Below are 24,182 nucleotides of genomic sequence, written 5' to 3' on the forward strand. Positions count from 1 at the left end.
TAAGTGAATATGGGAGAAAGTGGAGCTGGGAGATAAAAAGGCAAAGGTGAAATAGTTTCTGCCACCAAAGGGCTGGCAGGATGGAAGGGTACAACCAACCAATCAACACTTATTAAGCATCTACTATGTATTGGGCACTGTGTTTTGAGACTGGAGATACAAAAAGAGAAGAAAGACAATCTGTCCTTAAACAAGCAAACAAACAAACAAACAAATGAGTGAATAAATAAATAATTTAAATAAATGTCCTTAAATAAATCAAGAAGCACAATCTTCAAGACGGATCAAGAAAGACAGCGACAGGAGGCACCTGAGATCAGTCCTGGAGGAAGCTCATCTGAGAAGTGGAAATGAGGGGAGGGCATTTGAAGGCAAGGAGCTAAGATCAGAGAATAGCAGGCAACCCAGTTTGGCAGAAATGAGGGAAAAGAAGAGGTTATCCCATGACTGAGCAGGGAATGGGCTTGACCTGCTCAGCCCCTCCAGGCAGGACTTGGAAGGATGAGAGGAAGCTGCTAAGAGGTAGACTAAGTCTTGTTGAGAAGGAAAGCTTTCCAGTTGGGTGTCCTAATGATGTCCAGTGATGTCCCCAGTGGGATGGGCTGGGATTTTGCATGGGGACTTCCTTTTCAATGAGGAGATCTTCAAGTAAATGTGTGACAGCCCACTTGTCATGGGAATTATAGGTGGGATTATGGATTAGATCCAGATTGGTTATTTAATATACAATTATATATATATATATATATATATATATATATACACACTGATAGTTCATACTTCTACATGGTTTTAAATTTATCAAAGTACTTTATTTGGTGAATAAATTCAGAAATTCGATGAAATATCTTTTTATCAAATTGTGTGGAGCAGCATAAAAATATTCTAGAAAGAAAAATGGGAAGTGAGCTTTTATTTTATTTTTTATTATTTATTTTTTGTTCCTTAATTTATTAGTGGGGGGATTTTTATTTCAAATATCCATTATAAGGATTTATATTCCTTCTTTTAGTATGGAAGTGACTGTGGTTTTGAAGGCCTTTTGCTAGAAAGGAAAATAGAGGGGCAGCAGATGTTCCCAGCCATCCCAGAATACAACTGTTTCAAATAAGGAACATCCGATGGTCTGTATGTCTATAGTGAAAGAGCTAATGGAGATCAGGGAGGTTCCTCACCAGGCTGAGAGTGAGAGAATACATTTTTAAAACCCAACAACCTTCAAAGACCTTCTAAGTTGTTGAGAGTCTGTGAAAGGAGGACTCAGGGGGTCCTCCAGGTGGTCCAGGTGATGAGATAGATATAGAGCTACATAGAAATACAGCATTTGGTAAGCACTTACTATCTTCTAGGCAATATAGTAAGCACTGAGGGAATAAATATAGGCCAGCAAGTCAGTTCCTGCCTCAAGCAGCTTATATTCTAATGGAGTTTACATAAAGGGAACTGGCAGAGGAGGTAAGGAATGATCAGATCACAGATCCCTGAAGGATGTCCATCTCATTACCAAAGGTCCTCCTCGTGGTATGGAGGAGGACCTTGGGAACTTGAAGGTCACCCCAGCCAAACATGGCCCAGAAAGCTTCTACTGAGTGGGAGAGACTTCATGGATGTGCCAGGCAACAGAGAGTCACCCGAGAAAGTCTCTTAACTAAATCAAGAATATCTTATAAACAGGTTGGTCGCCGATCCCGATTTTTTTGAATAAAATTAATCATGGAAATTTGTTAAAATGCGAATGAAAAAATTGATAGATATGACCCAGTGATGAAATTGAAAGTCTTTTACAGAATTATATTGAGTCCCCAAGTCCTTCCCACATTCTGGTCAAATACACACTGCAAGACAGAATATTTGAAGTGATCATTAACCTCCTATATGAATCCTTAGACCGATTTCCCTCTTTCCAAAACCAGTCTATGAAGACAAAACCAAGCAGAAGACATGACATCTCTCAGGTGACCGCGGGCAGCCTAATGTAGTAAATGAAACAATTCAAAAGGGGGGTGTGGATGGGGTGCTCGAAGCTGAACTTGTCTGAGCTGCCTGTGTACACCATCCAACAATATCGGCCTTTGGAGACCAGCAACAGTTTTTAGAATCCCCTTGCCTCTCTATAGAATATTGAAATGGCGGATCACAATCTTCTAGATAATCTCAAGTTTTCCACATTTCTTCCACATATCTATCCACAGATAATAAGAGGGGGTCACGCCAGCTTGATAAATGTTCACCATATCCATTTTATAATGGATGGGCTTGCTGGCTAGACTGCTTCCTCTCTTTTTAGCTCTAGCACCAACACTTCCAGCTGCAGTTGTTAGAAGGACTCCCTTGGATGTTTACTCGTTAAAACCCCTGGAAATGCACTACCGTGTAATCACTCCAATAGATAAACACTCCTATTCCACTTGACAGTGCCCATGATGCTTCCCTCATGGTCTTCCCCGGAATATACAGCACATAAGCATCATATCTCATCCCCACTTGCCAGGGTAACAAAAGAAAACAGAACACTCTGTTTTACAACAGCCTTAACTAAGTAACCTTTCCAGACGACAGACAATAAAGAAAACAGCATGTTCTCTCCTCCCTGAACCTCTCTTGTTCCCCCTTGTGAGACCGTTGGGACTAAAGTGCTTTGGAAGCTGTTATGTGAACCAGAAGAAAGAAGGCTCCTTTTGGTGTTCCAGCACCAGGGCTCAGATTTTATCTTGGCCACTTAACAGATTTGGAGCCAAAGGTTCTAGATCACATGACCATACATAGAGAGCAGAAAGAGAGTATTTGAGCAGAATCTCTTTATTTTACAGATGAGTCAGCTCGGGCCCAAAGCAGGGAAGTGACGTGCCCCCGATCGCACAGGTGGTTAGAGCCGAGCTGCAATTCAGCATCAGGTCTTCTGATGGTCAGGAGAGCCGACCTGACCATCCACTGCATCACGCAGCCCCTTTACCCCTCATCTTGGTGGCTTTGGACAAGTCGCTAAAGAGCTCCGGCCTCTGTTTCCTTTCCTGTATAATTGGGAGAGGGTCTCTGTTCCCTTCTAGTTCTGGATCTATGGCCCTGGGATACAGCTGCCATCTCCAAAGTGTTTTTAATGTTCTTGATTACTTGATGTCCATTATCTCATTGGAGCGAACAATCCTGTGAGAGCTATTACAGCTATTATTTTCCCCCATTTTACCGAGCCTCCGAGTGTGTGACTTGCCCACATGAATGCCAGTTAATATGGTTACCACAAGCCCTATTATTCCCAGCCAGGGGAGTCCACAGACAACAGCTTTTGGTCTGCATCGAGTCTGGGGCTTTCTGACCGGAAGGACCAACACCAAGAAAGAGGGAGAAGGGGTCTAAACATACCGGGGGTGGAGTGGGCCGTGAGCCCTGAATATCTGGGGCATTGCCAGCCCTGCCCTGCCGTGTGTAAGCCAGGGCCTGCCCCCATCTGGTTGATATTTTCCTCTTATTTAGTATCTATCTGGGGATGGGGGGAGGGATGGGGGGAGATGTCCGGAGTCTGCAAGTATCCTTTTAAATCCTGGGGTGGGAGGGAAGGAGGAGAGGAGGAGGGCACTGGCCCCCCCTGCCTGTCCCTCCCATGCCCATTGCAGCGGCTCCGGGATGTCTCCAGGTGTTAAGGACTATCCCCCCCCCCCCCCCCGGGGGCTGGGAGATCATGTAAGTGCAGTCCTGGCCCCCAGCTCGGGCCCCAGCTCGGCCCGGGACGTATAGCGTGACAGCAGCGAGAGGAGGAGAGCGGCTTTGTCTCCGCACCAGGCTGGGATTCCTGGCTCAGCCCGAAGCTGGTTTATGAAGCGAAGCTCTGCCAAGTCCCGAGTGGCTGCGGGATGCTCCCCTTTCCAGCCCCGCGGATCCCCAGGGCGGCGAGCAGAAGCTCAGACTGCACCAGGGAAGGCACAACAGAGCTCCCTGCTCTCTAACAGGCGGGCGGCACACAGCCTGCACACACGCACACACACACACACACACACACACACACACACACACACACACACACACACACACACACACACACACCAAGCGGGCAGAGAAACAATAATCCTTCTTAGTGGAAAATCCAAATTTTCCAAATGAATCCCCGGGCTAGAAGGAATCCCATAATCACTCCAACCCAAGCAGGCTCCGGGGCGGAGAGGACCACCTGCTAGGTCTGTGACGTCCCGGACCCCGGGGTGCCCGCGTCCCCTCCGCGCTGCCTTTCGGACCGGCTCCCGAGAAGGGGGTCGGGTCTGAGGGGCCACCAGCGGGCGGGGCGCTCGGCGCTGCCCCTTAGCACGGGCAGGAAAACGTGGCCGCCGCGGGCTTGGAAGGGAGCGTACCCGGGCTTTCGTAAGGAGGGAAGCCCCCTGTGAGAGCAGGCGGGGGACGCTGGGAGCAGGCTTGCCGCACCGAGCCTCCCGGCGCCCCGGGGACCGCGCACATCCTGCCACACCGCAGCCTGGGCCGGTCCCAGTTGGCCCCGCACTCGCTTCCAAGCCAACGCAAAGCCAGCGGCGGTGACCCGGCAGCGCAAACAAAGCGGGGGGGGGGGGGGGGGGGGAGGTACCTCGCTCCCATCAGCTCCCGGAATAGGCTTTGTCTCAGTTGATCCTCTGGTCCCCGAAGGCCGGGGAGGGGCGGCGGGGAGTCGCGGCGGGGAGTCGGAGGCAGCCTCCGGCCGGGCACCCACCCAGCCTGCCCGCGGTGCCCACTACTGATGGCATGCAGTCCGAGCCCCACCGGGGGGGTGCGGGGGACGGGCAGAGGGAGGGAAGGAGCTGCAGTACCCACGGGGGGGGGGCTGGTCCCCTGCACTTGGCCTAGGTCCCCCCCCGGTCCCGCAGCCAGCGGCCCCTGAGCAGCGGGGCGGGGGAGGTGCGGACTCCAGCCCTGGGAAAGCGAATGATGAGGCAGAATTTCGAAGCCCAGCCCAAGCGGGGAATGCGGGCGCAGCCCGGGCGCCCTGGCGCGGCTCCCGCTCCCCCCCCCCCCCCCCCCCCCGGCGGTCCGGAGGCGCCGCGCCGGGGGCCGGCGGCCGGGCTCGGGGAGCCCGGGGCGGGCGGGGGCGCGGGGGGCACCTGCCCGGAGGACGCCTCCTTTGTCTGCTGCCCGCGGAGGAGCGCCGGGCGCCGCGGGACCCAGCGCGGAGCTGCCCCCGGGAGCGGAGCCCGGAGCGCCGGGCTCGGGCGGAGGCGGGGGACCCCTGGGCCGGGCCGGCCGGGAGCCGGAGGCGCGGGGCGCCCGGGGCGGGGGCGGGACGGGGGCGGCGCTGCCTTTTCCTTACCTGGGGAAGCCTGGCCCGGCCACAAAGCATGCTCCCGCCCGAGAGCGCACGGCGGCCTCCGGGGGACCCTGCCGGGAGGCGGCGGCCACGGCCACGGCGATCCTCTGCCTCCGCGCCCGCGCTCTCTGGGCGGCGGCCACGGCCACGCAGGAGTGAGGGCGAGTGTGTGCGCGTCTGTCGGCGCGCGGGCGTGAGTGTGTGCGCGCGTGTGAGTGTGAGCGGCGAGTGTGCGCGCCCGCGTGGCGGGCGAGGGGCCGCGGTCCCCGAGGCGCTGGCTCCGAGCCCCCGCCGGGACGGGACCGGGGCCGGGCTGCCGCGGCGCCCCCAGCCTCCCTGGCTCGCCCGGCTCCGCTCGGCTCTGCCTCCTCCTCCTCCTCCTCCCCCTGCTTCTGCCTCTCTCCGGCCGCCCCGCCTGGGCTCGGGGTCCGGGACAGCTGGGACCAACCGGCAGTGAGGCCGCGCGTCCTGATTGGCGCAGCTCCGCCCCCGCCCCGCCCCCGCCGCCCCCCGTGGCTGCCCGCCCCCATCCCGCGCCCGGTTTGCGCCAGCCCCCGGGCACCGCGGCCCACCCCCGGGGGCTGCGGGCCCATACATGTACCGAGGGGGTCGGGGCGCACGCACATCCCTCCCTGCCTCCCTCCCTGCCTCCCTCCATCTGTCCATCCCTCCATCTCCACCCACAGAACGCACAGGGTGCCCAGTGCTGTGTCTCATCCACTGCCGTACTCGCAGGCGGCCGGCCCGAGGGCCGGCCGGACAGCCGCCTCCACCCCCTGACGAAAGACCGCACCGGGGAAGACTGCCAGGGGCCAGGGGGCCTCTCCTGGTGCTGCTGGGAGACCCCCGGCGCCCCCAACACTGCCTACTCTGCCTCCTAATGGGGGGGGGCTGCAGTACCCAGAGCATCCTAGACTTCTAGAGCTTTAGGGGGGCTCAGAGACCACCCAGCCTCCCACTGCACTTCCTAAACTGAGGCTCCGGGAGGGGAAATGATGGGGTCCGAATGAGATGGATAGAGAGCTGGCAGTCACCGACCCCACCCCCCGACACATTCTCACCGCTAGTAACCTGAGGCCCAATCAGAGGAAGTGACTTTTCGGAGGGGCGGGCTGGAGGGCCAGCTTGAGACGCTTGGGGAAATGGGATCTGGGGGTCCCCTCGCCTCTCTGGGGGTCCCCTCGCCTCTCCGGGCCTCAGTTTATACCTTTGGAAAAAGAAAATTCCTTTCCACATGGAAATCACGGCTGCTCAGAAACCGAACTCTTGTTTTTCTCATTTCCCTTCCCGATCATTCTACTTAATTCTTAAAAAAGTATATTTTATTATAAATTCAATAACCTCTCAATAAGCTCAGACCTCCCAATATACAAAGAACACTCAGTGCATAAAAAGTTCTATAACACCATAAGCTTCAGTCATTTATATTCTATTTAACAAAAATATAAAACCAAACTTTCACAAAGTAAAAAAAAAATGAAACTGTCCTAAAGCTGCACTCTCCCTCCCCTCCCCGGCCCTCGGGTTACTGGTTATTGGGGTTACTCTTGAGATAATTGTTATTTGCTTCATGGTTTGTGAGGCAGATCTCCTTGGATTGGCCCAGGATGCCCCTGAATCATGTTGTGGGTCATCCAGGACTTAAGTTAATGCTGCAATAATCAAATCAAAATAAGTGGGAACACATGGCTTCGGTGCCCGACAATGACGCCCACTGTCTATTTCCAGAAACGTAACACCGGCCCGGCCCTGGCGATTCCAATGATCTCCCTCCAACCACCGGCGTCTCTTTCACTTGGGACTGATCACGGATGTAACAATTCCGAGAGATATTTTATTTCCCCTGGAGGACTCTCCCCCCTGTAACAGAAGGCCCAAAGGGTCTAAACAAAAGAAGGTAATAAATCTGTAACGTTGAGTCTGCTCTGCCTTGTTGTCTAGGCAAATGTTAACTTGATAAACAGATTTATCTCAGAGATCAGTGGAGAACTGAAGGGAGCTGAACTTGGGCTTCATGTACTCCCAGCTCCGATATGCCAAGAAGCTAAGAAGTCAACGTACAGACCAAGGGCAAGTGCTTGAATGGAGAGAAGCCAATGAAGGTATAATTTATTGTTAACAATCTGACTTCAGAGACAGTTGGTAAGCGACTGCTCTGTGTCTAAAGCACAGAACTGGGCGCTGGCGATCTAGAAGCCAGCGCTGGTCCAGTCCCTCTCTCCAGGCGGTTGACATTCTCCTGGGATATGGGCTGTGATGTGGATGAGGGAAGTACAAGTGGGCATGGGACTGGGAGGGAGCACAGCTCCTAAGGATGCGAACCCTCCTCTTAGAGGGAAGTGATTAATCATTCAACCAGAGGGCATTTCCGAAGTGCCTGCTACATACCAGGTTCTGTGCTAGAAGGAAGAGGAGATCAGACAGGGTTTGGGATCTCATTAATTTGGGATCGTAGGCTAATGCTGGGTAGTCTTGGATTCTACTAAGCTCACCCAGCCATAATGTATCAGAGGCTCGAGTCTGCGTTCTTCCTTGTTTTGAGGCCAGCTTTCTATTTATTATAATACACTGAACCCCACTGTTTGCTCCTGGGAAGACAAAAGCTGAAGGAGACTCCCTGCTCTGAAGGAACTTCCATTCTAGCAGGAAAGATAACATATGGATAGACATGTGTGTGTGTGTGTGTGTGTGTGTGTGTGTGTGTGTGTGTAGCACAGCCAATAAGAATCAAAAGCAATATTTGAATTCAGATTTTCTGAAAGCCTTTGAACTGTACCATGCTGCCTCTCATTTTGTCTAGCTCTTACTCAAAACACTCTGGCTCTAGGGTTAGAGGACCTGGTTCCAATCTCACTTTTGAGGGTTCCTACCTTCGTGAACTTTGTGAACTGAATTAAAAGCTCCTTGAGCTTCAGTTTCCTTAGCTGTAAAATGAAGGGGTCAAATTAAGAGACCTGTGTAAGCCCTCCCAGCTCTAAGTCTAGGCTTTTCGAGCTTCCTCACGTGCTTCATTGACTCTGAAGCCAGTTAATAATCGGAAAAATTAAATTTACTGTTATTAAAACCTTACTCTGTATCAGATAAGAAGTAGTGTCATTCTAAAAACCATTACATTGAATTCCTAATCCCTCTATTTGTGCCCACCTGCATTTTTGATTTCTTTCACAAGCTAATTGTACAATATTTCAGAGTCTGATTCTTTTTGTACAGCAAAATAATGGTTTGGTCATGTATACTTATTGTGTATCTAATTTATATTTTAATATATTTAACATCTACTGGTCATCCTGCCATCTGGGGGAGGGGGTGGGGGGTAAGAGGTGAAAAATTGGAACAAGAGGTTTGGCAATTGTTAATGCTGTAAAGTTACCCATACATATAACCTGTAAATAAAAGGCTATTAAATAAATAAATTAAAAAAAAAGAAGTAGTGTCATTATCAGGAGACTTTGGTAGCAGTCCAGCCAGTCCTGTCCTAGTAAAAAAGGCCATCTGTGTCACCACTGACAGGTGAGCTACATTCTAAGGGACCCAGACAACCTTCTGAGGCCCAAATTCAGAGGACGTGCTCATAGGGATTAGTTGTGGAGGTTTTCACACTGGCAGCTTCCCAGGTCAATGCAACATGAAGCCTAAAATCCCCGCAGTTCTTAAACGTCTTTCACCTCTCCAAATGTGCTTGTCACCCAGAAAAATCACTCATTTTTTTCAGCACTAACAACAACTAACTGTTGGTTTGTTTTTAACATCATAACACAACCTTCTTTGTGCCAGTCACTGTGATAAGCAATGTTGATTCAAAGCAAGACAAAAACCACAAAGAATAGTCCTTGTCCTCAACACACAAATGGTGGAATAGCATGTAGATAAATAGTTTGGTGCCAAATGTATTCAGAGCAAAGGAGGATAATCTTAAAAAGGAAGGCTGGAGGACTGGGAAAGCCTTTTGCTGAAGTTGCCATTAAAATTGAATCAGGTATACTTGGAATAGAAAATGCCATCTGCATCCAGAGAGAGAACTTTGGAAACTGAATACAGATTGAAGTATACTATTTTCACCTCTTTTTGGGTTGTTTGTTTGCTTTTTTTCCCTCATGGTTTCTTCCTTTTGTTCTGATTTCTCTTTTACAACATGAATGATATGAAAATATGTTTAAAATGGTTATACGGGTGTAATCTATACCAGATTGTTTGCTCTTTTGGGGAGGGGAGAGGAAGAGAAGAAGAAAAAAAATGTATAACTCAAAATCTTACAAAAATGAATGTTGAAAACTATCCTAAAAGCATGTGATTGGAAAAATAAAAACTGAAATTTTATCAGGGACATCAAGAGACAGAGGGCAGGAAGGAAAGTATTTCAGGTATTGGAACATCCAATGAAAAACTACAGAAATGAACGATGATTTGCCAAAACATCAATGAGGGCAAGATCATCAGATCATAGAGTGAGAGAATCCCGGAACAACGGAAAGGGCCTTAGATGACAAAGAGAGGGCTCAATATTTGATCCTTTGGTAGGAGGGAGGCACCAGAATTTATTCAGCGTGAGGATGACAGCGTCAGGCTGTACTTTGGCAGGTGAGTGAAGAATGGATAGAAGAAGAGAAAGGTTTGAGTCAGGGAGACCAACAGGAAATCATTCCGACGATCTGGTAAGTGATAATGAGGTGATGTCTGGGTGAATGAAGAGATAAGTGGATGGGTAAGAAAGTGAAGTCAGGGAAGATACCAAGCCCAGTCCCAGAAGGGACAGAATATCTGGGATGAGCCGGTGATCAACAGTGGCAGAGGTCAACGAGACATTAAGAAGAATAAGGACTGGACAGAGGCTGTTAGGGCCATCAGCGCCATCAGCTTAAAGCTCCTTGATGACTTTGGAGAGAGAAGTTAAAGTTGAATGATGAGCCTGGAAACTGTATCACAGCAGGGTTACAAGAGAGTGAGAAGAGAAAGACAGTGGAAACATGAAATACGAACAACCCTTTCAAGGAGTTTATCAGAGACCAAAAGGAGAGATATGGTACTGTAGTGGGGACGGTGGGATAAAGGCACATAGTGAGCACTGAATGAATAAATACCTTTGAATGAATTTAAAATGAGATTTATTATTTTTTTTTGGAGGATTGGGAGACAGGAATATGTTGCACGGCAGAAAGGAAGTAGTGCATAGAAGTTTAGCAACATTTTAATTGCTCTCCTTGTATCAGCTCTTTAAGGTAGGGAATATGTTCCACATGTGGAAACTGAGGCTTATTAATGTGCAATAGGTTCTGAAGGCAATTCCAAAGATATTTTGAGTATTGACAAAGGCCTATACGAATATATTTCTTCCAGAGGAAAGAACAATAGACTTGATATCCAAAGACCTAAATCTGAGTCTCAGTCTTGCCAAATGACTATGACTAAATCACATTCTCCTATTGGGCCTCAGTTTCCTCATCTTTAAAATGGAGATAATTTCTGTAGGTCTTACTCTGCATGGCTGTTCTGAGCGATGTGTTTTGTAATACTTGAAGGGGGAGGGTTGCCTGACCTAAAAGATGTTGGTTATTACCCCTAAACCTTTCCAACCTAAACACCCCAAGGAAAAGAATTGTGTGGCAGATATAGTGTCCCTAAAGCTGAAGCACATTATAAGAAGGTAGAAGCGCTATTCAAGAATAAAATAAAGCCTGAAATACCTACAGTTTTCACTCAACATCGCTACTCCCAAATCCATGTAACATAATAGAAGTTGGCAGCAGTAGCAACATCTTAAGCTTGTGCTTCACAGTTGAGTTGTGAGGGACCATGATCTAGCTCTTTTATGGTAGTGTTTTGGTCGAAACCCTTGAGTTTCCTTCCCTTCCCTTAAACAAGCTTTAGATTTTGTTTAGTCATATGAAAGTGAGATAATGAGGCAATCTGAAGGGGACAGAAGTTAAGATAATGCAGAATTAGCTAGAGGGGAAAGTATTTCTGAGGCTAAGGGAGAAATATCTAGAAATACAATCTAGAAGAAATCAGTTTTCTCCCCAGAGTTTATCTGGGAGAGGAACCAGATTGATCCCATATAGCTTACAAGGTGAAGAACATCGATCTCGGGGGTCTGTATAGCAAAGCTCAGGAACAAGAAGGAGACAAACTACCTAGAATCCAAGAGAAAGACTGAAAGACCACAAGTTAGGAGAGAAAACTTGAGGGTAAATTGAAGTCACAAAAAAAAAAAAAAAAACCCATAGAGATACTCACAAAGACAAAAAAAAATGCATAATTCAAAGAGAGAGCAAAGCATAAGGAACAGACATTATACTATGAATGACAATTAAACAAAATTCCCTAATTAGAAAAAAAGAGAATCCACTGGACTTTCCCCAAATCATGGAATAATAGCCAAAAACTACAAGACTGTTGAAAATAGAGAGGAAAAATTATATTAAAAACAAAGTTTTGTCAGAAATCAGAACTTTCAATACATAATTGAAGCAAAACAGTTTAGAAAAAATAGAAAACATGACAGAGGATCTCTCCAGAGAAGAGGCTCTAAAAAAAAGAATGACAGATTTGGGATACAAAAATGGAAAACAAGTTTGCTGAAGGGAAGCAAAAAGTGAATAACTTTAAAGAAACACATGAAATCTAGGCAAGCCAAATGAATAAACCTTAAAGTCAGGATACATAGAGATAACTAAAAGGGAAAAAAACCCCCACAAAAACCTCACCAGGCCCAAACTCATCATTTTCTGGAAGAACAAAATATATTTTAAAATACTTGAATTTCAAATTGCAAGGCAACATATGAGAAAAAGGGTATACAAACTAAATCCTACTCATTTATATCTTTACATCACTGCCTGCAAATAATCATGGACTTGATTGTCTAGCAGGGGTCCTCAAACTTTTTAAATAGGGGGCCAGTTCACTGTTCCTCAGACTGCTGGAGGGCCACCCTATAGTAAAAACAAAAACTTTGTTTTGTGGGCCTTTAAATAAAGAAACTTCATAGTCCTGGGTGAAGGGGACAATCATCCTCAGTTGCCGCATCTGGTCCGCGGGCTGTAGTTTGAGGACCCCTGCTCTAGAGCATGTAGCAGTTAAATTTCATAATTTTTATACAAAGCAATATGTTGTATAAGCATTGGGAGGGGAGGGAGAAACCAAACAACTTCAGATATTAAGACATGCCAACTGAAATAAACCAAGATTACTCCATGGATATGAGATATTGGAGAAAAGAAAGGAATATGATATTCTAAAGAGCAGAGGAAGTCAGTTGGACACCCCAAAGAACATATCATATAAAGCTTATGATTAACAGTAAAAGAAAATAGATGGACCTTTAACAAAAGTCACTCTTGTAATAACCCAGACAAAAACAGCATATCTCTTATAAAATAAATAAGCCAGACTACTAGACTTGAAAACATTCAAAACAAGAGAAACACAAGATAAATACCTACAATTATCAAGAAAAGTATAAATAATTAATTTCTTTTATTTTATGGATCATTTTTAAAACAAAAGAAAATCCAATAAACTGAGAAGTAAAAGAACTACAGAATTTTCAACTAAACTAAGCTGCCTGTCTGTCTAAGATCCCATATGAACAAAAATATGAAAAAAGATAACTGATGAACTAAGTATACAGTTTCTTTAAAAGTATCTACAAAAAAGTAGGTCCAAATTAAACAAAAAGAGGGAATAATCATAAAAACAACAAAAACAACAACACTAGCTTTCATTTTTATAGCGTGTTAAAGTTTTAGCCATTTTACAGATATGATTTCATTTCCTTTTTACAAAAATCCTGGGAAGCAGATATTATTATCATCATCTCAATTTTACAGATGAAGAAACGGAGGCAAAGAAGGTTAACCGAGTTTCTGCAGATCACATAGCCAGTAAATGTCTGAAGCTGGTTTTGACCTATGGTCTCCCTAACTGCTCTATCTCCCGCACCGAGAAATACGCTTAGGAAATTCTAGGCAACTGATGGCTGACCAAATGGTGGTTGCGATTGGTTGTCGAGCCAGAATTGATGGTACTTCAAAAAACATCAGTTGACTAGAACTTTATTCTTCCACAGGTTCGACTTCTTCCAGTCTGAGAATATTCTAGTGAAAGACAATGCTCTAAGAAGAACAATCTAAGACTTCCTCCACTCAAGGATGGTTTGTGGTCCATGATTATGAGCCTTGATTCTTTTTATTTGATTTTTGGTGAGAGAACCACCCCACAACATTTTGAAAGATCAGCTGAGGGAATCACTAGCAAATCCAGAGCTGAGTCCTTGTTTGAGTTTGCAGTAAGAGGCCTTCAGATTGGTAAATAATGCATTTATTAAGCACTTACTGTGTCCCAGAGGAGTGAGAAGCTACCTTGGGATTTAGACCAGTGATAGCTGAGACAAAAGCTCATGCAGAAGTGATGCATTTGGATGCAAGCTTGGGGGACCAATTCTATCTAGAAACGACAATAAAACAGAGCTTGTTCTCCCCAGAGATTAAGGTGGTGTAGGAGAAAGTATACTTCCAAGGAGATGGGGGAGCATGTTTGTACTTCTCTTCTTGATGCCTTCAAAGTCAATATTCCTTTGTATAAGTTAAAATTAATTTCTTAAATAGACTGGAACATTGGTGACTGAGTGTTTGTGGGGAGGCAAAAATGAGTGGGACAAAAGGAAAACAGATCGACATGCCCCATTCAGGAACAATGGTAGAGTTGATTTGATATCATAGTCCTTTGGTCATTTCTCCTTTGAAGACTAAATGTTAGTATTAGTCTTATAGACATGTATCAATTCTAGATGTCAAATTTAGATTGTTAGATATATTTATTGAGAATATTTCTGAAATTATATAAAATTTTTCAGTTATGCTGTTTCCTGTACAAAATCTTCTTGTGCTTGAATAATCAAATTTCTTCCATTTATTGGAGGGATAATTTTTTTCTCTTTTCTATAATTGAAACAAATATCCTATGTCTTTTTCTTCTAATTCTTTTTTAAAGTTGGTTGTTTTATATCATTACCATTGATTCTATTAAAGTGCATTGTAATATATGATTCAGGGAATGTACAGTTCCTCATACAACTTGTTCCTTTTCCCAGTAGTTTTTTTATTGAATAATGATTCTATTTCCTTTTGGTTTTGGTCCTGGTTTTCTCAAATTTATATATTAGCTGCTATTTTCAGGTTCTCTCTTCATTTTCATTGATCTGTTGTCCTGTTACTTTTTCTAGTGCCAGATGGTTTTTGTAATTATTACTTCATTATTCACCTTGACCTCTGAAAGGATGAGTGTCTTCCCTCTCTACAGCTCTTCTTCATGCTCCCTCACATTGGATTTTCTATACAGACCATGGATTGACTTGATTTGATTCAGCAAAGTTCTTTGTTGGTATTATACCAAATTTAAAGTTTATTTGGGCAGTAGAGACATATTTCATTATATTTGCTTGACCTAACTGGCATTCAGGAGCTAATCCTTCATTTGCAGGTAGGTAGCCCAGTGGATAGGCTGTCCAGATCCTGAAGTCAGGAGTCCCTGAGTTCAAATCTCATCACAGACATTTACTAGCTGTGTGACTTAAGCAAGTCACCTCTATCTACAAAGTGGGGATCTGGCCCCCTGCCTTCCCCTTGTGAATGCCCCCTGCTTCCTTGTGAAGATCTCAGGAGTTCATCATTCAGTGCTTAACCTTGTCAGAGAAACTTCTCATCTCTCCCTCCTCCATCTTCCTCATCTCCTATCACACAAGTGCTTTCTGCTGTCTGACTCTTGTCCTGGCCATGAGTAACTCTACTCATTCAAGTGCTCTTACTCCCACCTATCTCCTTTAGCAGAGTGCCCCACTCTTTTATCCACTCTTTCACTTATTTTCAATCTCTCCCTCTCTCCTGCTGCTTGCAACATGGCCATGCCCCCCCATCCTGAAAAACCCCCATTCATCTGTCCATCTAAGCTAAGTTTCCTATTATAATTTTTTTAAGCAATTGGGGTTTAGTGACTTGTCCAGGATCATACAACTAATAACTGTATGAGTCAGATTTGAATGCAGGAAGATGCGTCTTCCTGATATCAGTCCTGGCACTCCATCCACTTGCATCACCTAGCTGTCCCCTAAATGTCCACTAGACATCTCAAACTCAGTATATTCAAAGCGAAACTCATTATTTTCTCCTATAAACTGTCCCCCTTATACCTTCCCTATTACTGTTGTGGGTAACACTTTCCTTCCAGTCCCTCAGTTTACATTCTAGGAGTCATCCTGCCTTCTTCTTTCCCCGACTCCAACCCCCAAAGCCAATCTGTTGTCATTTCCGCTCTGCACATATGCTCCTTTCTCTCCCCCATCTTGGTGCAGACCCCCTTTACCTTGCACCTAGATCACTGCAATGGCTGCAGGTGGGTCTGCCTGCCTTTTCTCTCTTCAATCTAGTCCATTCTGACCACTTAACTCATTAAACCCATGGCTTCCCATCAATTCCAGGAGCTAATACAAAATGTCTTGCATAATAACCCTGTAATGTAGGTCTTAATACTATCCCCATTTTTACAGCTGAGGAGACTGAAAAATAAAGAAATAATCCATCGCCCACAGTCACGTGGGGGCTACGTGTATGATGTGGACTCTAAGGTGAGCACTTACCCACCATCAACGCCCAGATTCTGGTCCCCTCCTCTCCACTCCCTCAAAAGCAAGTGGAGCTGATGGAGCTTCTTCACTCCTCAGCCGGATCATCTTCTCTCCCTCTCCTGACTTACTGTCATAGCTAATGGATGTTAGCACCTTGTCACACAACAGTGGTGCCGGTGGACAGCCCTGCCTTCCATCTGGTTTGAGTTGGAAATACACACACACATTTAAATATATATATGAAACACATGTATATGTGTGTATACATATACATTACATATATAAGCATATTAAGGAAAGAATAAGCATAGTATAATATGGTGGACAAGGTGCTGGAGTTGGCTTTATACCCTAGATTCAAATACCAGTTTTGTTACAGACCACTGGATTGACCTGGGGCAAGTTAACTGGGCTCCATTTGGGCAAAGCAACTTAATCTCTCTGCAATTCACTTCCTTAAAATGAGGGGATTGAATTAGATGCTCTCTAAAGTTTGGTCTAATTCTAGATGCCTGATCCTAAAATACAATTCTTCTATTCCTATTTTTAAAAATGTTTTTAACATGAGCAAATGCAGTTTTTTATTATAGGTTTTCTCTTTATCTGAGCATATGGTAATGTAGATTTTTACTTTATTGGGTGGCATTTATACTATTGATTATTTTTCTGCTTGTATTTTACTCACATGTCCTTCTTGGACAGAATAAATAATTTGCTGATGACACACCATTGTCATCTCTCTCTGTGGGTATCGCACCTATTTAGACATTAGCCTAAAATTCTGTTTTTCAGCCTTTCATTTGCTGAGTTTGGGGATCAATTTTGTATTGGTCTTATAGAAGGAATTGGGGCCTATTTTCTTTCTCTAATTTAGTATCTGAGCTGTGAGGGCCTGGCTGAACTCACCGCTCCTCTTACTTTTTCATAGGGTGGTATTTTCATGACCAGCCTTATTCTCTTGAGAGTCATCTCTGTAGGTACTCCATCTCAATTTTGTTAATGCCAGTCAAACTGGTAACAACACTTTCTAAACTTAGCAAGGTTGGTCCTTGGCCAACTGTCATAATTATTTACAGGGCCCATAGATGGAGTTGTTTAAAAAAATACCATGATACTTTACATTTGTTGTAAATATTATTTCCTTAAAAAATTTCAAATTTACTCATAGAGAGCTCTGCATAAAAGTTTATGATCATATTCCTTCCTTTCTTCCCTTTCTTTTTTCCCTTCTTCCCTCCCTTCCCTCCTTCCTTCCCTCTCTCCCTTCCTTCCTTCTCTTTCCTTCTTTCCATCTTTCCTTCCTCCCTTCCTTCCTTCCTTCCTTCCTTCCTTCCTTCCTTCCTTCCTGCTTCCTTCTTTCCTTCCTTCCTTTGTTCATTTTTTCTTTCATTTCTTTCTTTTTGTCTTTCTCTCTTTCTTTCTCATATTCATAGGCTCCTTCTCCTTTCTCACTTTGATAATCTAGATTTTCTTTCCCTTTTGAAAATTATATTTGCTGACTTTAATTTTTTTAAAAAAAATCCATTGGCTTTATGTATCATCTAATGCTTTCTAATTTTCAACTTTATTAATCATTGTTCTTGGTTATTTCTCTGTTTATTATCATTCCTTATTTCTATCTTTATTATATTATATTTCACTAAGGGTAGCCTATATGATTTCTGGTTTTCTCTATTTCATCATCTAGGATCTCTGATTGTCTCTGGTTTGTATAAATGCTCCACAATCCCTACATGTTTGGGCAAACAATGTTGTTGTCATTCCAGAGCTAAAAATATTATCACCTCATGGAAGGTTTGACGATTGGCCTGTGTACATCCATAGGCAGATTTGTCCAAATTCTACAGAGTTCAACTTGGACTGTTCCAACTGGAGATAGAACCTCCTGGCCTGGTCTTTGGAGCCCAGAATTACCTCCAAGCCATGACAAAAACCATACAAGGCCATTAGTAATGTTGATTATTACTCCCCAGGTGAATGTGATCTCATGGGCCATCTCACTGAGTATTTCTCTATCTTAAGCTTAACATATCCCAATAGAGGAACAGGATTTCATTTATTCACATAGAGGTTTTCTACCCACCAAGTTTCCATCTTGTCATTTCACTTGTCAAGAAAGATTTCTTACCCAACTACCAGTTTGCTTTCCCTCCCATACAATGTAGGTCCCCTCCCCTCCTTCTGTTCCCATCCTTTCTAAAGAGTCTGTAGCCTGGCAACACTGCTTACTCCTTTAGTTATTCTTCCAGCGAGTCTCTGATATGTCAGTTTTATCAAGGTTCTCACTTCCTGCCAAGTTTTGCAAACCCTTATTATTGTCTTCTTTTGCTTCTAGCTTTTCTACAGATGACTTTAAAGTAAGGCATATGTATTTTATACTGGATTTTCTACTCTCTCATTGTACTGAATTTTGCTCGATTTGGTGGATTTTCTATTTTGTCAAGCACCTTTGTGGTAAATTTGACACTGCATTAATTCCCCATGATCTACCCCAGGATGAAATGTGTATCTCTCTAGGTAGAGTATTTTTCCATCTCATTGGGCTCTTCCCTTTAATAGTTGAAAAATTGTGTCTTCATCTTTGTCTACTTCAGTTTCCCTATTCCAGGGATATTTTTTGATGGATCTGAAATTCCATCAATATAAATAGTCATCCCAGTGGTGCAGTTTACAACCTACCCAGGCCATCTCATTATGTGCATCCTTTGTTCATATCCTCATATAAATCCTTGAAGAAGTTAGGGAGAGGGGATGATCCAGACTATGTGCAACTGGTATTCTTGGTCTCTTGAATTACATGAATTTCAATGGGTCATGTGAATTTTGGGCAGTTAAAGACTATTTCTTTTGAATTCTGCAGTGTAAAACTTCAAGGACAAAGGTAGAATACCTTTGTATTGTAAGCACATCTTACCACTTAAAGGCTTGATTTACATGAATAGAGACTGCTTAATAGATTTACTTCTGTCATTTCTTCTCTTATGGAATATTTCATGATTTTTTTTCATATATCTGGGAAATATTTGCTGAGAAGAGCCTTCAACTTGGTATTTTGTTGAATTATTTTTTAAAATAACTAGTCAACAAAGAAAAGCAAGGGTGAAAGGAGAAAGAAAAGTATAAATAGAGGAGAAAAGAGAATAGAGGGAAATACACAGTAATGATAACTGTGAATGTGAATCAAATGAATTCTTCCATAAAACAGAAACATATAGCAGAAAGGATTAAAACCAGAATCGTACAATATGTTGTTTACAAAAAAAAGACATTTAAAGCAGAGAGATGGTCACAGAGTAAAGGTAAAACACTGGAGGAGAATATAATATGCTTCAAATGAAGAAGAAAAAAAAAGTGGGAGTAGCAATATTTATCTCCTTCAAAGAAAAAGCAGAAAAATAGATCTAATTAAGAGAGAGATAAGAAAGGAAATTACATCTTGTTAAAAGCTACCACAGACAGTAAAGTAATACCATTACTAAACATATATGTACCAAATGGTAAAGCATCCAGATTCTTAGACAAGAAATTAAGTTGAGTTATAGGAAAAAGCAGACAGCAAAACTATACTAGTAAAATAAAGGAGCTCAATATTCTCCTCTCGGAACTAGATAAATCTAACCACAAAGTAGTCAAGAAAAAAGTTAAGGTGAATACAATTTTAGAATTTCTCTCTGGAGAAAACTGAATGGAGTTAGAAAGGAACATATCTTTTTTCCTCAGTAGTACAGGGCACCTACATAAAAACTGATCATGTATTAAAATGTGAAAATTTCACAGTCAAATGCAGAAATATTAAACTCATTCTTTTAAGATCATGAAGCAATAACAAATTTATATGTAATAAAGAACCTTGGAAAGCTAAATTAAAGTCAATTAGAAACTTAATAATCTAATCCTAAAAAAATGAATGAATCAAACAACAAATCATAAAAACAATAATTACATCAAAGATAATTATAATAATGAAACAACATAGCATAATTTATGGCATGTAGCCTGTAAAGTACGAGCTAACTCCCTGGAGGGCCTCAGGTTCAGCCAGAGTCAGGATAAATCAAAGTCCTTGGTCTTTAGGGGGAGAAGTGAAGGAGGCAGGCATGCTGCCACATGGCTTACCAAAGATGTATCCTGGATTCTGGAGTCTGGAGTCTACAGCCTCTCTCCTCCTTGTCCTGCTGCCAGGTGACTCTGGCTTCTCCCTCTCCCGGCAATCCTTGCCTACTATTATCTTAATACCAAACATTTAGCAAGCACCAATAGTGAGGAGAGCCATCACATCACCATCTCATCTAACTATGTATATAGAGCCATTACCTCACATCAAATAGGTAATTAGCCTCAAGTGCTCCGTTGTCTGATTCAAGCATACCTTTTTGGAGTTTCAGTCCTCTACAGTAGCCAAAGTAATTCTTAGGAAAAAGTGCATGTCTCTAAATGCTTACATCAATAAAATAGAGAAAGAGGAGATAAATGAATTGGGCATGAAGCTAAAAAACAAACTAGAAAAAGAACAAATTAAAAATCCCCAATTACAAAGTAAATTAGAAATTCTAAAAATCAAAGGAGAGATTAACAAAATTGAAAGCAAGAAAACTATTGAACTAAAAAATAAAACTAAGATTTGGTTTTATAAAAAAAGCAACAAAATAGATGTCTTTGTTTAATTTGATTAAAAACAGAAAGAAGAAAACCAAATGGCCAGTATCAAAAATGAAAATTCACCACCAATGAAGAAATTAGAACAATAATTAGAAAGTATTTTGCCCAACCACATGACAATAAATCTGATAATCTAAGTGAAATGAATGAATATTTACAAAAATGTAAATTGTCCAAATTAACAGAAGGTGAAATAAAATACTTAAACTTTAGATGATACTTTAGAATTTTAGAAGATGAAATAAAATACTTAAATTTTAGAAAAAAAGAAATTGAACAAGCCATCAGTGAACTTCCTAAGAAAAAAAATCCAGGGTCAGATGGATTTACAAGTGAATTCTATCAAGCATTTAAAGAACAATTAATTCCAATACTAAAAAAGCTGTTTGGGGAAAAAAGGCAAAGAAGGAGTTCTACTAAATTCCTTTTATGGTGCTGATACCTAAACTAGGAAGGGTCAAAAACAGAGAAAGAAGATAATAGATCAATTTTCCTGATGAATATTGATGCAAAAATTTTCAATAAAATATTAGCAAAGCTATTAAAGCAATCTGTCATCAGGATAATATGTTTATCTCAATAGAGACATATGAAAAGATATTCTAAATCACTATTGATTAGAAAAAAGCAAATTAAAACAATTTTGAGGTACCACATTATACCTATCAAATTGACTAATTGATGAAAAAGGAAAATGATAAATATTGGGAAAGATACGGAAAAACAGGAACACAAACGCGTTCTTGGTGGATCTTTAAACTGATCCAATCATTCTGGAGAAGAATTTGGAATTATGCCCAAGGGGCTATAAACACTTTGATCCAGCCATTCCACTACTAGATCTATATCTCAAAGAGATCATAAAAACGAAAACAGGACCCACGTGCATACAAATATTGTAATTTTTTTGGGTGGCAAAGAACTAGAAATTGAGTGAATGCTCCTCAATTGGGGAATGACTTGTTCTGGTAAATGAATGTAATGGAATACTATTGTGCCTGCCCATCAGGCAGATTTCAGAAAAACCTGGAAAGACTTACACGAACTGATTTTGAATAAATTAAACAAAGCTAGTAGACTATTGTACACAGTAACAGCAACATTGTGCACTGATCAACTATGAAGACTTAGCTCTTCTCAGCAATACAATGATTCAAGACAATTCCAAAAAACTCATGAGGGAAAAATGCTATCCACATCCAGAGAAAGAACTACGTATACTATTTTATCTTGTTTGTTTTTTCTTTCTCATGGTTTTTCCCTCTTATTCTGATTCTTCTTTCACAACATGACTGGTGCAGAAATGTTTAACATATTTGTACATGTATAACCTTAAAAACGACAACAATCAAGTGCAGTAGAATGTTGCATTTTTTGTAACTTTCAGGTAATTGTGTATTTGCAAAAGTTTGGCCACGTAGTTGTTAGCCCATCAAACACCAGTAAATAGACAAAAATGGAAAGTGATCCCATTGAAAAAGAGGTACATTTTATGTGTTCTAGATTTTAATAGTGGCTGCTCTAATTAAACCATTAGAGAATTCCATAATTATAATTCATGTTGTAGATAGCATGCATTGGGATGTAATGTCCTTCCTCATCATTTTGATAATTTTGATAGAATACATTACAATTCTCTCCACTCCCCTTTCAACATATAGTGTGTGTACATATATATATGTATATGTATACTATGTATATGGATGTGTATATGTGGATGTGGATGTGCATATACACATATAGAGTATCAGCTATTCTCTATGGCTAATTTATATATGTGGATAAATAGTATCTAATTGCATATAAATTGTATATATACATATGTATTAAATGCATGTACACATACTCAGTTATTATGGATCCCTAATAATAACTTTTATAAAATAAGTATAAAAGATCTCATCCAGAAAATGTTCATCTAGAAAAGCAGAAAGGGAAGTCCGAGGAACCTACAATCTGTTGGGGCTTCATCTATGATTTTCCGTGTATATAAATACAAGATCATTAGGGAGAGGAGAGCTCTAACAAAAGAGATCAGGGAACAGCTGTCCTCAGAGGTAGTGCCCAAATTCAGTTATAAAGGAAATAGAAAAAAACATCCTAAGAAACAAAGGGAAGAAAGATGGCATTCAAAGGGATGGCTCGTGCAGAAAGGATCAAGGGAGAAATGAGGGAGGTTGAATGTCTGATACAGAGAACAGTTAATATGCCAATTTGTCTGGAATGGAGATTGCACAACTCATAACACTGTTATCCCTGTCTGAAATCCCTTTTCCCACTTTTGAGATGTTTTCTATTCTGCCCATCTTCTTCTCTAACTATTCATGACTATTCATGCTCATACCTCCTAAACAATTTATTCTCTGTCCTTGGACATTTTTTAAAATTAATTACATTCTATCTTCTTTTATTTTTAAATTTTTTCTTGTCTTTTTTTCTCTTCCCAATTAGTTTGGAATCCCTTTGAGGGCAAGAAATGTACCTACTTTGAGTTTGTTTGCAAGGCCTGGAGTGTGGTAGGGGTCACTTCATACACACATTACAAAATTTTTACTTACATTGTTCTCTTCACAAATTCTACTTTTAGCCTCTTTGATAATGACCACCATCTTGCCCTATAAGAACGTGACAAATTGAAATTCAATCCCTAGAAATGGATCGGTGTTTCTTGACTGTGTCTTCACTTCTTCATTTAAATATGGCATTCTATTGTAGGGATAGAGGAGGAATGCCTCAGCAGATTCATGGTTTTTTCAGATCTGGGGGTTTCCTCTCCTGAGTAGACCCTCTACTCTCTCACAAGTCATCTGGGTGACTATGGTGGATGGGATCCACAAGTACACTGAGGGCTTCCCCAAGTTCTTTTCATGCTCAGGCTATTTGTCAGTTATCTTTCACACTGGTTACATGCCGGCCCTGCACTAACCAGGCTATTCTCGTGACTGGACTTTTTCTTCCAGTGTATTTGGAACTTTAGAGGTTCGCTGTACCCCCAGACTTCTCACAACATCAGGATCTTCCATAGGAGGTGGCCTCTGTGTGGGACAGTGTTGACCACAAATCAGAGACTCCGAGTCAGAAAAAGCAAAAATGGGGTTATTACAATCTCACCAGAAAGGGCATCTCCCATCTGACAAGGTGTTTGTGAGTAGAAGGAGCGCAAAGTGAACACTGCAGAACACAAGAGTAAACAGCCCAGATGCGGAAACCCCCACCCCTTCCTGGCCTTTTTCCTCATTGTTTGGAGGAGTCCAGGTTTACATTCTAATCTGGGAAATTATCCCAGAAATAAAAGAACAAATTGTCTTTAAAAGAGGTACTTAAATGCTAATTAGGAAGTGGTGGGAAGCAGGAGGGGATGAACACCTGCAACATTTGTAGCTATAGCTCTACTTGTTATTATAAAGTCTCAAGTCACAATTAGGGAATAGTGTAAGGCTACATTCCCATGAGAGTGTCTGCACTCAGTTAATTCCCCACACCTCTTTCTCTGATTGGGTGGTTCTCCAAGGAAGCCGTGTCTTCGTTCCTCTCCAGGATCCACTTCTCTGCTTCTATGGGACAGGTCCCAATCCTTTTAGCCTATTTTTCAGCTTTTTTGATGTGTTATATTAGAATGTAAGG

The 24,182-nt window shown here is 42.5% G+C and overlaps 1 protein-coding gene across 1 annotated transcript in view; it reads right to left on the minus strand.

Annotated features, from left to right (window-relative positions):
- The window catches only part of HECW1 (HECT, C2 and WW domain containing E3 ubiquitin protein ligase 1), a 240,336-nt gene extending 234,612 nt beyond the window's left edge, over nucleotides 1-5,724 (minus strand). The window contains exon 1 of the mRNA XM_031951752.1: nucleotides 5,285-5,724. The gene's annotated coding sequence lies outside the window, so the exon portion shown is untranslated. The remainder of the gene's footprint in view (nucleotides 1-5,284) is intronic.
- Nucleotides 5,725-24,182: the final 18,458 nt, after the last annotated feature.

Source organism: Sarcophilus harrisii, chromosome 1 (genome assembly GCF_902635505.1).
Source record: "Sarcophilus harrisii chromosome 1, mSarHar1.11, whole genome shotgun sequence".
Taxonomy (NCBI): domain Eukaryota; kingdom Metazoa; phylum Chordata; class Mammalia; order Dasyuromorphia; family Dasyuridae; genus Sarcophilus; species Sarcophilus harrisii.